The sequence below is a fragment of the Psammomys obesus genome, unplaced genomic scaffold, assembly GCF_907164565.1.
Source record: "Psammomys obesus unplaced genomic scaffold, mPsaObe1.curated_primary_1811, whole genome shotgun sequence".
Classification (NCBI taxonomy): domain Eukaryota; kingdom Metazoa; phylum Chordata; class Mammalia; order Rodentia; family Muridae; genus Psammomys; species Psammomys obesus.
This window is the reverse complement of record NW_026593947.1, coordinates 4,543,814-4,560,888: the sequence shown is the minus strand read 5'-3', so window position 1 is coordinate 4,560,888 and position 17,075 is coordinate 4,543,814. Positions and strand designations below refer to the sequence as shown.

Sequence of the window (17,075 nt, the reverse complement as noted above, 5' to 3'; positions counted from 1 at the left end):
AACATTGGAAGTCTAGCCTGTCCTGGTGTGGAGCACGGGCTGTGAGCCCCTGTCCAGCATGTTCTCCTGGCCTGGACAGCCTCATTTCTGGAGGCAGGTCACAGGGTACCCTCCCCGCCTGGTGCTGTAGGGTCTCTAGAGAGCCAAAACAGCAAAAGGCGTCTCATCTCTCAATCCTTCCGCAAGTGGCAGCTTTGAGAGAAGACTCTTGGGTCTATGAAAGCAAAATTAGGAAAAGTGGAGGAAAAGGCAGACAGACAGACAGACCTCTGCTACCTCAATAGAACTAGAACATCATGTCAGCCTGCCCGGCTCTCTGTCATCTTAACCCCAAACTTTCATGCTAAGATCAGCGTTCAGCTCTGTTTAAGCTCCCCTGCTTCTCTTAAAAACAAACGAGGGCTTTGCTCCGGCTTTTGTTTAGACAGCTGCATGGCTGGACCTGAGAACTGGGTGGTACAGAACAGCACGCTGCCTCCCTGGCTGCTGATAAGGACAGTGGGAACCAGCACAGGACAGACTGGTGGAGTAGCTCTGTCGTGCCGGCTTCTGTGTGCTGAAGAGGGAGAGGCAGGGCATGGAGGAGAAAGTCCAGAATCCTGATTGTTGGGGGAAGGCCACCAGGGAAAGCAGGTGACGGCACGTCTGGCACCCAAGTCCTCAGATGACGCCAGGAGGGTCCAGGGCGGGCCAGGAGAGGAGAGTCATCCGAGACTTTCCCCCTTATGTGGTGTCTTTTGTCTTTTTCTCCAGTCATTGTCCTTGGAAAAAAGTCACACACACACACACACACACACACACACACACACACAATGCAGCGAGAGTAACAAACGATGGTGAGATTGCTACATGTTTCATGCTCTTCCAAAGATCTACTTCAAGATTTCCTCATGAAAACTTAAAGCTAAGAGACCGAATGGCTGGAACGAGGACAGCCAGCACCAGGACTGAGCCTGGCAGCTGGCTGGGCCTACCATTCATGCCAGGGCTCTGCCGACACGACCCTGCGTATTCTTCGCACAGGCTCTCTGTCTAATTGAACCGGAAACTCTGTGAAGGATGCTGTCTATCTGGAAGCTGCAGACTTTGATCCACAGGAGGTACCCACTGTTTGGGCGGGGGCAGCTGAGGGAAATGAGAGCTGAGGGCTGGTGGCATTGGACAGTGTGCTAAGCTGCAGCGCTGAGGGTGCAAAGCTGCTGGCACCGTTCGAAGGAGCGAGGTCCTTCCTCGGTGTCTCGGAGTCACTTTGGGGGAGCAGAGACACAGCTTGGGCAGGGCTTCTCATACGGTAGTGCCCACCAGCACCAGCCCATAGCGTGCCTGGATTGCTCTCACTTACAGACAGAGTTTTATGATGCTGCTAAGTCAAGGGCAGACTGCACCTGCCAAGTAAATACTGGAATGAGGCGTTCCTCTCCAGCCCGACTGGCACCTACCACGAGGCCACGCCGGGATCCTCCATGCTGAAGGGCTGGGCTTGGAGCAGAGAAGACCAAGAGTCAGTGAGGGCAGCCAGGGGGTGAGGGGGACTCGGTTTTCATCAAATTAAACTGTTCGTCCCTGGGGTAGGATGAAGCATGGCTAAGGCTGAGAAGGAGGGACTCCTCTAGATGTTCCTGCTGTCTTCCGGATCTCTCAGCTCCTGAGGCGTGGGGTGCCTGGGCTGGGAAGGACCCGGGAGAAAGCTGCAGAAGGTCCCTGCGGGAGCTCCAGCCTTGGCAGCCACAGGCATGGACCTGGGACCTGGGACTGGAGAGGGCTGGGAGGATCCCCCTCCCCCCAGACTGAGGGGATCGGACCGAGCTTTCCGGTTTCTGGATTTGGGTAGTTTCCTGGCTTTGTGCACATGTCTTGCCAGAACTCATTTGCAGAAATCTTACTCTGAGGCAAGAGTGTCAGGAGGTGGGGCGCTGGGGTGAAGGGTAGGTGACCCCAGAGAGCTGCCACCTCCTCAGCAATAGCCAGCACTGACTTTCAGCAGACGCCGGTTCACCAGGGCCTTCTGGACCAGAGGCAACACAGTCTGTCTATCAGCTACCAAGCCTTGGGCTTCTTGTTGCGGCAGCACACAATGGTTGAAGGTGGCTTGGCAAGTAGACGCCAGCTTTTCTCTGGGACACTGAACTACCCCTCTGGTGTGACTGTCTTCATTCCCTCATCCTCTAAGGGTGTCATAAGGGACAAGAGGGACTCAGCGTACTTGACTTGACTTACTTACCTTTGAAGGCTCAATCGCTATAAATTGTGTTCCATCCTAAATCCTGGGGTTACCTATACAAGCACGTATGCTGTGGAGAACGCAGCCAACTCATACTAAGCTACCTCTCCAAGCCTGTGTGCTTATCGTGGACAGGACTCCTACTTTCCCAAAGAACAGTCCCTTGCAGGGTGCTCTTCTGTCTGGTGTGGACATGGGGGGGGCCTCCTCCCTCCCTGCAGGCAGGGTGCTCAGGAAACTCTCTGGAGCTCTTCCCCTCAGAGTCCACAGAACCACCGTGGAGAGGGCTGTTGGCCATTTACTTTTCAGTTCTCAGAGGTTTGGTGTCCTGAGTGAGGTGCTCTTCTGGCCGGTGTCTCCTGCGGGAGGCACCGCAGGAGACAGGCTGGTCAGGAGAAAACAGAGGTGTCCTTGTCCTGACAAGGCTCTAGCTCTTTCCTCAGTTTTATCCCCTTTGGAAGCTCACGAGCAGAGGAATGCAGCGCTGCAGTGTTGCAGCACAGAGGACAAGGAAGTGACCGCAGGACAGAGAAAGCCCCCTTTACCCCAGCAGAGCTAAGGACCGTCCTGTCAGGAGTCACCTGCCACCTCATCCTCCGGGGCTGAAGAGGCAGTGTGCTGTCTTTCAAGCACATTCGCGGCTCTGGAAGGGCTCCGGCGAGCAGACTCTCTTAAATACAGACTATTCTTTCTTTGCAGAACCACTTGATGTGAGACTCCGGGCCAGTCCTGCAACCTCTGCCTTCGAAAAGGTGAGATCAGGAACAAAGGACCACACCCATCAGAAAAAAAAAAAAAAAAAGCCTCAAAGACTGTAGGAAACAGCTACTGTGTGCAGCTTTTTAAAAACTTTATTTTTATATCATTTTTTTAAATATGTATTTACTTTTATTTTATGTGTATGTGTGAGTGTCTGCATGTGTGTGCGTGTGTGTGCGTGTGCCGCATTCACAGCTGGTGCCTGCTGGGGTCATACATAGGCAGTTCTTAGGTCACCGAAGACATCGCTCTGAATGACCCTTGGGCTCTCAGAGGCTTTGGGGAACCCTCTGTTTAGAGGGTTGAGTGATGGGGTGTGAAGTTGCAGGGATTCCAGAGGGCTGAGACAGCTGATGTCACTGCTGCTGGACACTCATCTTCGGAGGCGCCCAAAGGGAGGTGGCCTGGTGCTGTGAGGCAAGCCGCTCCGCATTCCAGAACCCTTGCATGATTCGCACTCTGGAATTCCTGCTCGGCTACTGAGCTAAAAAAAAATCGAAGCACAGACCTAGGGGCTATCACCAGTCTATGCCACAGAGCCCACCTGGGGCTGGAGAGAGCGCAGGCACGAAGCAGGCCAGAGCTACGGAGTGGAGTCCTGAACAGGAATGGCATTCTCCTTTCAAAGGAGGCCCCACAAGCTGGTCTTAGAAGGGTAGTTGAGGTTGGGGGCAAGGGCAGAAGACAGCCCCTTGTTCCTAGAGCAACTCTATCTGTGTCCAAAGGGACTTTGCCTTTGAGACCTGCAGAAATCCTACTCACTCTTTTTTAAATGTGTGGACTCTCTTTTTATAGATTCTGGTGCCAAAAGCCTCTTCACAACCTGCTTTATTTCTTCAGACACAGCAAGAGCTGTTGCTGGATCATCTTGTCAACACCAATATTTAAGTAGGCATTGTAGCTCTGGCTGTTTCTGTGGTTGTTGTTGTTGTGTGTGTTGCCTTAATTGACTGGTTATTTTCACTCTTTTACATGGGTGCCCTTTGCTCATAGTCGGTACCCAAGTAACATTGATTCACAAAGCCATTCGGGGCGGATTCCCTCGGCTCCAGGCCTCACCTGTCTGGGCAGCTCAGGACACACCCGCTTCTGGCTTTCCTGTGTTCCCCAGGCCAAGGCGATGTGTTTTTAAGGATGAGTCGGGCTGGCAGACACAGCTTCTTAAGGGCTGGGGACCACTCTGCTGCAAGGCGTCTCCGGTTCCCCCACCCCCGCTTGGGTCAGTGCAGAGCCTGACTTCCAGCCCTGGTGCCTGCTGTGCCTAGCCTGGCAGAGGTCTTGGCAGCCAGGCCAGCTCTCTCTGAAGCACCAGTTTCCTTTCTGTGTCTTCATCTGTTTGCTTTTGTGAAGGAGATGTTCTGTGTGTTTAATCTAGAACTTTGACAGTTTTTATGATGATGGTGGGGGCAGGAAGGGGAGGTCAAACAACTTGCCTAAAACTTTCTGAAGGAAAGCTCTCACCTTGTCATGACTGACATTCCCCTACTTCATGGAGTGTACTCACAGTTCCCAAGGCCCTCACAGGGACAAGAACTGGCAGTGGAGAAAAAGACCTCACAGAAACAAGGAGTATGACCTCATACGACAGGCGACAAGACAGGGCTCAGTGATCAGCTGTCCTCACTGACTGGCCTCCTGCTGTCACATGCTGTCCCCTGCTTGGGTCCTGTGACACTGGTGTCAATTACAGGCTTGTGTCATTCAACAACAGTGGGAATTTCTGAGATACTCATCACCCACGTGACTCCCTGGAGAGCCTCACACACCTGGCAGGCAGGTAGATGGTTAGCCAGGCCTCTGGGTACATCAGGAGGCCTGGGAAGAAGTCCCTGACTGCTCCTGCTGTGGCCCGGCAGCCTGTCTCCAGGAAGCTTGTCTTTCTATGCTAGAGTTTGAACTCACGATGGCAAGAACAGTACTGCGGAACAGGGCAGCTGTCTGCCCTCGCTGTCAGGGTGAGGTGCCCAGGCTGGTGGGGAGGGTGGTGCCCAGCAGGCAGGCTCACTCACAGAGGCATCCCCACCAGTGCGAGCAGCATAAGGCTCTGTGATGCTTGCGAGGCAGCTTCACTGAGCCATGGAGACCTCAGCTCCGCCATGACCCCGAGGCTATGACTACACCCTGTTGAAGGTAGTTTGTTCTCCCACAAAGGCCGCTTCTCCCAGAAGACTGCAAAGCTCTTCTCTGGGTAGCATTTGGCCTCTCTGGGATGTGACACTTAGCCGAGCACCGTTGCACGCTCCCTGTCATATTGATTTCCCAGAGTGCTGCTGTGCTATGCACACTGACAGCACAGGTAGTACTGTTTGCCTTCCTCTGTCTCTGATGGTGGGGATTACAGTGGAGCACCAGCCTGTGGGGGACTCCAGGGATGGGGAACCCCGAGGGCTTTGCGGACAGACCGTTCCTCTCTCCCTTCATCTTTGTCTGCTGCCCAGCCCGCTTCTCCCCAAGCAGAGCCGAGTCTGGTCTTCCGGCTGGACTCCCAGGACACAGGCGGCACCCATGCTGCTCCCAGAGGCTTGTGGGTAAAGGGCTAAGTGGCAGCTGACTGGGTCCCCATGCTTTGAGAAGGGAACACTGGTCTGCGACGATTCTAGGATAAACTGAACAAGTTTGAGAATACAGTAGGCTCCTCGTTCCCTGCTGAGGCCACTGTCTCAATTCTGTTTCACTTTTTCAGAGAAAGCCTATATTCTTATAAGTTTTAGATGTATTTATTGTTATTTTTAATGTGTGTGTGTCCATGCTGTGTGTCTGTGTGTGTGTGTGTGTGTGTGTGTGTGTGTGTGCGCGCGCGTGCTCGGGCATGCAATGCCATGTCCCCGGCAACCCGTGAGAATGAGCGGCAGGAAACACAGCTAGCCAGGACTGATGCCTGGCCGGAGCAGGTCCAGGTGGAAGCAGGGATCAGCCAGGGTCAGTCAGCTGGGGTCAGCTGGGGAGGCCGAGCGTTCGTTCCCAATCAGCAGAGGGAGGGAAGGATAGGGCAGACAGACATGTCTCATGCATTTAAGATGATCTTTAAGATAAGACGGTATCTGGAGCGGCCTCATCCCCAAGTTCCTCTGGGCACCGTCACCTCCAGACATTCCAAGCATCTCGTTTCAAGCTGTTTTCACCACGTGGAGCCAGCTCCCTCACCTAAAAGGAATGTGGGTCTGCCCTTCTCAGGCTTTCCTTGTGTGGGCTGAGCTGTGGCAGGGGAAGCACACCTCCACGGGCATTGTGTCGGGCTCTGATGGAACCCTCCAAAGGCCCCAGTGAGCCAGCAAGAAGGGAAGGAGAGCCAACGCCCGAATCTGCCTGCACAGCCACCTGGGGTGTGACGGGCCAGGCTCCTCGGTGTGTTTGGACCCTTCGGGGGGAGAGAGAGAAAGGATAAGTGGGCACGCTCTCACCCCAGCCCTCAGCTAGCTGTCAGCCTTGCCGGGCAGCCCCAAGAGCCCAAACTAGCATCTGTAGATGCTGCAGCCTGCCAGTGTCCTCACAGGGCCAGGCCGGGGCAGGGAGTGTGCCCTAAGACAAGGCAGAGACAGACAGCCTGCAGGGAATCCCAGCCTTGAAACAAGACCCTTCCCGTGGCTGCTGAGTCCCTGATGGAGCAGAGGAGCAAAGAGGCCTCACTGGCCTGGGCTACATAGCCCCACATTCATCTGTGTTCTTAAATCATTCACACCCCTGTTGTGTTCTACTCGTGTGTAGTGTGTAGGGGGTTAAGACGAAGAACTTGTTAAATGTGAATTTAAACAAACACATGATAATTTCCATCAGTCTGTCTCGGAAAAGTGTGTGTGCATGCAAGTTTTCGTGTGTGTGTGTGTGTGTGTGTGTGTGTGTGTGAGTTGGGAGGTTACTTGAGAAAGCATCTGTGTGGCAATCAGAAGACAACCTTCCAAAACAGCACCCTTCCTTCCACCATGGCGTCCAAGGGCCATATGCAAGCTGCTAGGCTTGCAAGGCAAGAACCTGTTTACATGGATCTACCTCCCGGCTCTCCTTCTAAGTGGCAATACCCTTTAGCAGTGTCCACGCATGGCCCATGCAATGTACATTCTCCACGGCAAGTGTGTCATTGTGGGCAGTTCCACCGTGAGCACGCAGTTCGGTCCTCACACAGATGTTCTCAGACAGCAGTGCCTGCCCGGCCTGCCCACACCCTGCCCAGGGCCCTGCCCAAACCCTGCCCAGGCCCCTTCTTCCTCCGAGTGTGCTTTCAGCCCCGCTTCCATGCCGTGAGCCAGGCTTCACGAGGATGAAGCCTTTCGGTGTTCGAACGTGTGGCTGGCACGCTCCGCTCATCTGTGTCTGCATGTTACAATCTGCCCACAACCACGCAGGGGCCACTGAGCGAACCTAGCACAGTTCACCCATTTGTTCTGCCTCAGGGGCCATCCAGGCCTTATCTGGGTTTGAGCTACAAAATGTTAACAGGAAGCTGTGAGCGTGAGGCAGGGTAGGCAGATCTGGAAACAGCTGGGGGTGTGAGTGAGTCAGGCTCTTGGCCGTCCAGTGGAGCTGACACAGACAGCCCAGCAGTGGCGGGCTGAGTCTTGACCCTGCTACCTCGCTGGCCAGGTCCTTGCTCCTTTCCCCACTGCTGACCAGGCAGCTCGCTGCGACCCTGATCCGGCCGTTCATCAGCGGTTTGAGCAGATGCTTCCAGAGCCCGCAAGGCTGTCTGTCCTTCTGATGTCTGTCTGTCTTTGCGTCCTCTGTTACTGCACAGACATCTTCCCCTCCTGGCGGTGGTGGCTTTAGATGAGCAGAAATTGTAAAATTTAATACTGCCTGGTGTGTTTGTCCACTGAGCCAGCCTCGGCCACATGGGGTGCTCCCCAGCAGCGTGGCCTGTGACCCCGAGTCTCCACCTTCACCTTTGCTCTCCCATCCGCGGAGGCTGCACTCTGTGACTGACGAAGGCCTAGACTTTTGTGTGAGTGGGGAGTGGCAGAGGGCCTGTGGTCCCAGCCCCATCACAGAAGACAGGCAGGGTTGGTGCCGCCTCGGAGGCGAGGGCTAGCCTCACAGCCCTCTCTGAAACCAGTCTCTGAGGCTGGGAGGATTTCTCAGTGGTTACGAACATGCACTGTTCCTTCGGAGGATCCAAGCTCAGTTCCTCACACCCACGCAGGCGGCTCACGGTCTCCTGGGATTCTGGCTCCAGGGCCCGGCACTGTTCTGGCTTTGGCAGGCACTCACATACACATGGCACACAGAGACAACACAGACTGGTAAAATAATAATAAAAATAAACACCTAAAATGATTATTTTTGTTATTTAATTTGGTTGTGAGGGCAGCCTTTAATGGCTGAGCCATCCCTCCAGCCCTGTTTTCATTATTTATAATTCCACTATCTTCTGGACACCCAACAGACTCAGCATTACAGCCCTTAAAGAGCTATTTTCTGTCCATATACTCAGCTGTTGGAAAGCCCTGATCGCCTAGTGAAGGTGTCCCAACTTGTCTGTATGCTTTTCTCACCAATTCTTGTTCTACATTTATGTATAACGTAAAGAATCAGCAGGGTTCCTACGACAAACCCTAGGGGGTGACTGCTTAGCGGTTATTAAACCTGCCCAAATCATTTTGGAGGAAGCAGCAACTGACCCATAAATGCATAGGGGTTTCTTCTACTTATTTAAGTTTTCAATATCTCAGGAATGTTTTATAGATTCCTGGTAGATTCTCAACACGTCTTGTTTGACTTGTTCTCAGCCATTTGAGCTAAATAAAATTGCTCTAGGGGCAGCAGGATAGCTCAGCAAATAAAAGTGCTTGCCTAAGTGAGTCTAACAACTGGGGTTCAGTCCTGGGAACTCTGGAGGAAGAGGCCTGATGCCTGAAAGTCGCCCTTTGACCTCCACACACCGCACACAAAACAATAAAAAAAATTTAATTGAAAGAGAAATTACTTTTAACTTCACTTAATAGTTGCTTGTTGATGTTACATAAAAAAACAGCCGTCCTTGTGTCCGTTTTCTTTTAGCTATGAAGACATGGTTTATTCACATCAGAGTCCAGTGGAGATATGTAACATGAAAATCAGTATGTGTACAAGTGTGGTATGAACTGTGACAGAGAAGGAAAGAGGGACTAGCCATCTCTAGCAGGGGATGGGGAATGGCCATCACAGCTCAGGGATTCCTGGGAGACCATTCAAAGAATATTGTACCCAAAGATACATGCCATTCACTAAAACTGAATGTGTAGCTGAGGCAATGGCTCAGTCAACACGCTTGTGCCAGCTTGCACACCTGAAGTCATGTCTCTAGAGCCCGTGTTTAAAAGCCAGGTGGGGTGGCACACGCTTAACCCCATTGCTGGGACAGGCGATAAGACACAGACAGACACAGTACTTTTGGCCAGCCAGCCTAACTGAAGCAATGACCTTTGGGTTCAAAGAGACCCTGCCTCAGAGAAATCCAGCCCAGGAGCTGTGGAGGTGAGGTGAGGGGGGTGTGGAGTGGGGGGTTACAGCAACAAAGAAAGGTGGAGAGCGGGGAGGAAAAGAACAGTCTGATCCCCAGTCACATGTACACCTGAATACGTAGCATCCCAGTGAGCTCATCCTCCTTTGCTTGGAAGCAAAGAGGGAATTTGTAGCTTGCAATTGGGAGAATAAAGAAAAACACTTTATGTCTCCCTCTGTCTCAGAATCCAGTAAAGCCAGTCTTCCTCGCAAATAACTAGTGCCATCTTACTTTGGAAGTAAATCACTAAACAGATACATTTTATACTTTTTACAAGTATCAGAATTAGTAGCTTTAGTGTATTTATATTTTATTCTGTTCTCCTTAAAGTAGTTCTTTTAAAATGTATACTTCACAATAATTTCATCCGTGTGAAATACAAGATTATCCATTAAAGGCTAGCTGTGGTGATGGAGGCATTTCATCTCAGCGCTGTGCAGGCAGAGGCAGGCAGAGCTTTGCCAGTTGGAGGCCAGTCTGTTCTATGGAGAGTTCCTGGCCAGCCAGGGTTACACAGTGAGACCCCGTGCCGGCAGGTCCACAGCATTCTCCAGCTGAGGCTGGGATTCTGAGTCTCTAAAAGGGGGAATCTCTCTCATCACTTAGACTTCACGGAGCCTGAGGCAGTTCAGAGTTCAGTCTGTTCCATCCAACGGCCTCGGAGGAGGACGCCGGTTCTTGGTAGAGCACACTTCACAAGAGCTCCATCTAGAATCCACAGCTGATCTTTCACTTTCCAGACAAGGAGTGTGAGAGACACGCGAAGCATCCGTGCTCATGTCACGGGTGAGAGTGTCGTGGGAGCCGCAGTGTTGAGCCGCTGTCTTCTGTATCTTAACTTAGCAACTAGAAGCCTTGGTAAATCAATGAATTAATTCCCATAGCTGATCACATTTTGATTGATATGGAGTGTGTGTGTGTGTGTGTGTGTAAGAGAGGGAGAGACTTGGGAATTACATTACAGTACTTTCATTCATCCCCTAGTAACTCTTGCACAGTTCTATTTTTTTTAATGTGATTTGTTTCAATGGCGTCTTTAACAGATCGATCTCCTTCTCAACTTCAGAGAGAAATCACTTTTGAGACTTAAAACGTGGTTTGCTATGTATTTAAAGAATCTGTGTGTGTGTGTGTGTGTGTGTGTGTGTGTGTGTGCGCGCACACGCGCGCATGCAATGTGATGTGTGTGTGATGGGGGGTGGTCATGGACAGCCAGAAATGGGCACGAGGTCCCCTGGAGTCACAGGCAGCTGTGAGCCACTTGACGCAGGTGCTGGGAACCGAACTCAGGTCCTCTGGAAGAGGATAAAGTGCTCTCAACAGCTTGAGTCACTTCTCCATGCCCATTGCAGTTTTAACACGATAAAGTTCCGTTGGAGCTTGAGTCCTTCTTAAAATTGAAAGGATTTCATGGAACCCTTGGCTTCTGCTGAGATGATTTTACCATTTATCCCCTTTGATAAGGCCCGGTGTGACACTAAGCTTGCTGTTGTCCCGTGGGAAGGTGTGGCCTTATCTTGATCCCTTCCACAGCTAGAGCTAGCATCCACCTCCTTGGGTCTGCGGTATAAGTGGTATCTTACAAAGTAGAAAAGAGCGATACAACGAGCTTTCAACATATTACCAGAAACGCAAAGTTGAGTGTTGTGTGTGAAGCACGGTCAAACACAAGGCAGGGTTTCTGAACGAAGTTAAGAACATTGCAGGTAAGTGGTAGCTTACAAAGTAGAAAAGTGCGCTACAACGTGCTTTCAAGATATGAACAGAAACACAAAGTTGAGTGTTGTGCGGGAAGCACGGTCAAACACAATGCAGTGTTTCTGAACTAAGTTAAGAACATTGCGAATAAGTGGTATGTTACAACCTCTTTTTTGAGGTTTGGAATCCTCAGATGTCTGCCATCTTGCTTTGTACGGACCGGGAAGGTTGCCTCCACTGCTCAGGGTGAGAAGGTTCAGGGCTGCCTGCCTTGTGTTTGGATCAACACCCTATCCTTCAACTCAGCTGCTGTGGTTTGGGGCCCAAGGTGTGCAAAACTCCTACACAGAAAACTGAAAACCATTCCTGAGAGAAGGAAAAAACAAAAACAAAAACAGGTAGCTGGGCCCAGTGGCGCACGCCTATAATGCCAGCACTCTGGGAGACAGGGGCAGGTAGATCTCTGTGAGTTCGCAGGTAGATCTCTGTGAGTTCGAGGCCAGCCTGGTCTACAAAGAGAGTCCAGGAAAAACCAAAACCAAACCAAACCAACCAACCAACCAACCAAACAACGTAATTAAATGGGAAAGGAAAGCATGTCATATTCACGAATTTAAACAATAATACTTGTGGTCATCCCTTTCTCCCTAATGGCTAGAACTCTCTGGTCTTTCTCCTAAGAGTTTGGAGCACCACTTGGCACTTTCTCCCTCCACAAGTCCCTGACACCAGCCTTTGTGTCCCTGTGTTGAATGAGCCCTGCTGAACACCTGCGCTCAGCACAGCGGGCTAGGTCCTGTGAGAGTCCTACAGGAGGGCGTGGCCTGTGGAGGGCGTGGCCTGCGGGAGGTGTGTCTATGGAAGGCTGTGCCCACAAGTACGGGCACTCCACTGATTTTCTTTGCCCTCCTGCATATTCTTTTGTTGTTTGCTTTTGTTTTTTGAGACAGGGTTTCTCTGTGTAGCCCTGGCTGTCCTGGACTAGCCTTGTAGACCAGGCTGGTCTCGAACTCACAGAGATCCGCCTGCCTCTGCCTCCCTGAGTGCTGGGATCAAAGGGGTGCGCCACACCCCGGCTCTCCTGCATATTCTTACTGCGTGGATACTGCTCTTTGCCTCCAATCATGCTTCCTCACCATCCACAGCCGCCCTCTCTGCAGTGAGGCTTGTTGGCTGTGTACTGCAGGCTTTGCCTGGGGCCTGGGGCACAGGCAGCAGCAAAGGAAGCCTGTGCCTCATGGCTCTGCAACATGGAGTCTGTGGGTGATGGGGCAGAGGCCTTGTGGGAGTGTCTGAGAGTTAAAGGAGTTAGGGTTAGGGCAAGGCAGCAACTGGCCATTGTTTGAACCCAGATTTCCACTGAAGGGTGAGTTTTAGAATAGAACGAGTACCCATGCCACAGAAGAGGAGGCTTTGGTGGCCAAATGAAGGAGAACAGGGTTTTGCTCTGTTTTTAAATTAATAAACGAATACTTTGAATTTTTAACACAGGTTCTCACATAGCTCAGGATGGCTTACAACTTGCTGTGTTACCAAAGAAGACTTTGAACTTTTGATCCTCCTGCTTCCGTCTCCTGAGGGCTGAAGTTACAGGAATGCACCATCATGCCCCAGCAAGAACAGAGCTACAGAAAGAAAAATGAAAACAATGAACAAAAAGCCGAGTGGTCATTTCAAAGGTGCATTCCCCCAAAGGTGCGCTCGGGGAGACCTGACAATAGAAAGCCGAGCAGCATCGGGTTTCTTTAGGTTACCTCCTGCGCTCGGCATCAGGAGGAGCCGGCTTGAGCTGCTTGCCAACTGGAACTGGCCTGCATGTGAAACTTGGCTGCTGTTCCTCATTTCTCCTGTTTTCTTGGAAGGTCTGACCACAGCTCATGTTCTGTTTGCTGACGTGGAGCTTTGGCACGGGTGACGCTGTTTTTTATCTCAGTCAAAACCCCTGCGTGGGCCTGGGAGGGCCACTCCCACAGATCAATGTTCCCAGGGCACTCTCTACCTAACAGCCTGCCGTGACTCCCAGCAACCTGCAGCTTCATTTGCTAAGCCCTGAACTCCATGGTCTCCTCCCTCAACATGTCACCTCCCCAGCCATCTCTGCTCTGGTCCTTGAGCTCACAAGGCCACACACACCACCTGGGTAGGATAACCATGTCTCACTCCACTGGACAACCTGCAGGGCAGATGTTATGCCCACTTATGCTCAGGGGAGTTGCCCACTGGCTGGAGGACACCCACCTCTGTGTGCCCAGCAGCATGTGTTGGTACAAATATTCCAGAAATATCACACCTCTTAAGATTAGCTTTTGAAAAACAAAATAATAATAATAAAAAGTGATGTGATATGTTTTCAATTCAAATACCTGTTTGAAATGATCTGTTTTGGCCATGGAGCAGCCTGCTTTTGTTTATGATGCAAATCTCGACTGGCCAGACATGGTAGGGAGGAGACTGCCTCCTTGTGTCTACACACTGATCTGGGTTCTAGGTTCAGGCAAGCCTCACCTCTGTGGTGAACCACTGGGCTCCAAGATCTAGGAGTGTCGGGTGGAGCTGAGGACCGAGGACACCAGGGAGCTCAAGACAGAGATGACAGGGGAGGTGAAACTGGCCACTCTGGCTCCCCAAGGGTCAGGAGTTCAGCCACTGGGAAACACTTCGATGGTAAGAGAGGAGAAAGGAAAAAACTCTGTCCTTCCATCCTGCCAGGGACAGGCCTCCATCCATGAACTGGGTTGGAGAGAACCCCAAGCTCAGTGTGCAAGGACCAGGTACTCAGCACTCAGCCACCAGAGCCATTGTCTGTTCCTGTGTCCCGGACACAGTGCCCTGGGATACGTTAGCTCTCTATGGGCACCATAGCTAGGCAGAATACAGACACAAGGACACATGTGATCACTGTCTGCCTGGACAGCACGACCCACCAGACACATGGGCACCCATGGAAGAAAGAAAGCCTCGGCCCCACACAGAGCTCGTCAGAGAATTCTTACAAAAGGCAGACTGACCTTAGGCATCTGGCTTGAGATGTCTGAGAGTTGGGTAGGCAGGATGAGCAAAGGCAGGCACTGAGGAGGGCGTCCCTCTCAGCTCCAGACTCAGAGCTTCAGCCTCATCTAAAGCCACAGACAAGTTTTGTGCCTCATGTGGTGGAGGCTGAAGTCAGAGGGAGAGGTGTCCCAGGGCTGGCCCCTCCCAAGGCCCCTCCTTGGGCTTGCAGATGCTGTCCCCTTCACCTCCTGACAAGATGGGCCCATGTGTGTGCCCTGATCCTCTCATATAAGGAACCCAGGTCCATTGGGACAGACACACTAGCAGCGTCGCTCTAACTTGATCACCTCGTCACAGACCTCGATGGAGTCACTACCTTCTGAGGTCCATGCTGGGGTGCTGAAGCCCCTGTGTTTGGGATCCAGCCAGGTTGGGTCTGGGGGACCCAGCAGGGCCTCTGGACGCTGGCAAGGAGTTGGGATTTTATTGGCTGGTGGAGGATCTCGTACAGGAAATCTGTGCAGTCAGACTTAGACTTTCAAGACCATCTGTAGGATGACAGCAGAATAAGAACACATTGCAGGTGGGCTCCTGAAAGAGGTAAAGTTGATAGTGTGTGATCGGGAGCTTGGTGTTCTCTCTCCCCCCTCCCCCTTCTCCTTCCCCTCCTCCCCCTTCCCCTCTCCTTCTCCCCCTCTTTCCCCTCCGCTCTTTCCCTCCCCCTCTTTCCCTCTCCCTCCTCCCCCTCTTCTCCCCTCTACCCCCATGTGTGTACTTGAGCATGGTATACGTCATTGGATGGCTGCTTTCTGACAGGCCCCTCCATTTTTAGCCCAAGACTACTCCTGGGACCTCTCAGTGCCATCCCAAAGCTTGGACACCAGAGCAGGGGACAGTGGGATGCAGAGAGCCTAGCAAAGCCAGATCCACAAAGAGATGATGGCCACACCACAGGTTGGTGGCAAAGCCAGCTGGGGCTTCCTAAACTTTACCAGTCTGCGGGAAAGAAGAAAGCCACAGCTTGCCCTTCGTCCCTCTTCATGGCCTCCCTCATTCGCCCTCTCTCCACACTTGGCCCACACACTGAGGGTTACAAGATGTGTGGCAGGAAGTGACACCATCTGTGCTGACAGAAGCAAGAAGAGGGTGCCTTCCAGAAGCATGCCCTGGGCAGGCCTGACAAGAACACACCACACAGGACATAGTTCAAAGAACTTAGACCCTACAAGCCCCGTGGGAACTGTGGCGCTCAAGTCTTCTCGGCAACTATGAGGAACACCCAAGGAGGGAAGAGGCATTGTCAGAACAGGGACAACTTCCTGCCTCCTCATCCCAGGCTGAGGGGCAGAGCTCCCGTCCTGGGAGGGGGAGCAGCCGAGCCGCCCCGGTTTGCGTTTGCTTCCATAGGGAAAAATCACATCCTCAGTGCTCCTCGCTAAAGGTGTGAGACGGCTCCTCGACTCCTGCTCCTCAGGAGCTGGATTCCCAACATGGGAACACTCATGTGTGTGTGTACCTTTGGGGGGGGCATACATGTTCACACATGTGTGGTTACATGAGGGGCACACGCGTACCTGCATGAGGAAGCTGTAGAGTGCCTTTGCGTAGCTTCCTCAAGCATTCCCTTTTCATTTTCTGAATCAGGGCATCGTGCTGAACCCAGACCTGCTGGCTTGGATGGTCTGGCTAGCTAGTGTGTCCTGGGCTTCTGCTTTGGAACAACACCCTGGTGGTTACGCCGCGACTATGCCAACCACCACCAAGTTTGCACTTGCGATGGGTAGACCTCACAGCAGGTGAGTTATGTCTCATAAAGCTATTCTAAGACAGTGGGAGAGGGTCCAGTCAAAGTCCAAAGAAAGAGAGATGGTGCTTCCTTTGGGTATTGGTTGGTTTTTGTAAACTTCGCACAAACCTATACATACCTGGGAAGAGAAATCCCAAATGAGAAAACGTCCCCATTATATTGTAGGCAAGTCTGTAGGGCATTTTTTGGTTTGGTGTGGGGATGCACAGGCCTCTGTGGGCAGTGCCACCCCGGCAGCTTTCCTGAGGGGTGTGTGGAAGCGGGCTGAGCGAGCCGGTGAGCAGCGTTCCGCCATGGCTTCCTCTTCAGTTCCTGCCTCCGGTTCCTGCCATGGCTTCCCTCAACCCACTGTGCCTGGGGTACGTTGGCCGGATACAGCCTCTCCTCCACAGGCTGATGTGGGTCAGTGTTTTATGACAGCGCTAGATACCTAAGGCAGGCGCGCGCGCACACACACACACACAGACACACACACACACACACACACACACACACACACGTCATGCCTTCCCTCGGAGAGAACTTTGCCCCTCTTTGTCACACACTCTGAAACCAACAGAAACTTGCTTGAAGGCCATGGCCTTGGGGACCCACAGGGTCATCAGCCAAACGTCAGCCACAGCGCGATTCCCCTGGCGTTCTTACATGGGCACGCTGAGTTTTCTCTTCAGTTCTCTCTCTCTCTCTCTCCCACTGCCCTCTTTCTATTTTTATCTCAAGCACACAGTTAACCATTAATTCTCGCTAAGTACTTCTGAACATAAGGCTCCACGGGCTTGCCTTGACGAGCAGAGATTCAATTAAGAGCAGCATTCATGTAAAGGAAATGTTTTCTTTCCCTCCTCTAGAACCTGATGGAAAAGAACCTTCCGGGAAACATCTGCAGTGGTGGCCCTCAACTGCTGCCTTCCCTTCGTCCTCACAACAGCCTTGCTCACGTCGGACGCTCAGGAGCTGAGTCCTCTTCTCCACCCAGCCTCCTCCCCAAGATGTTAGCAAGGACTTCCGTGCTCTGGGCTAAAATACTAGCATTTTATTGATTATACTACAGCACGGTTCTGAGCTCAAATTCATTCCGTATCAAAAGAAAATCTTTGTGGCCCTTGGTGCATGGCTATAAACAA

The 17,075-nt window shown here is 52.1% G+C and overlaps 1 long non-coding RNA gene across 1 annotated transcript; it reads left to right on the top strand.

Moving 5' to 3' along the window:
* The first annotated feature begins 546 nt into the window (after positions 1–546).
* LOC129684391 (uncharacterized) lies at positions 547–13,437 on the top strand. Its single transcript, XR_008721321.1, has 3 exons — positions 547–1,100; positions 2,921–2,973; positions 12,645–13,437. It is a non-coding gene; the product is annotated as an uncharacterized LOC129684391 (long non-coding RNA).
* The last annotated feature ends 3,638 nt before the right edge of the window (positions 13,438–17,075 follow it).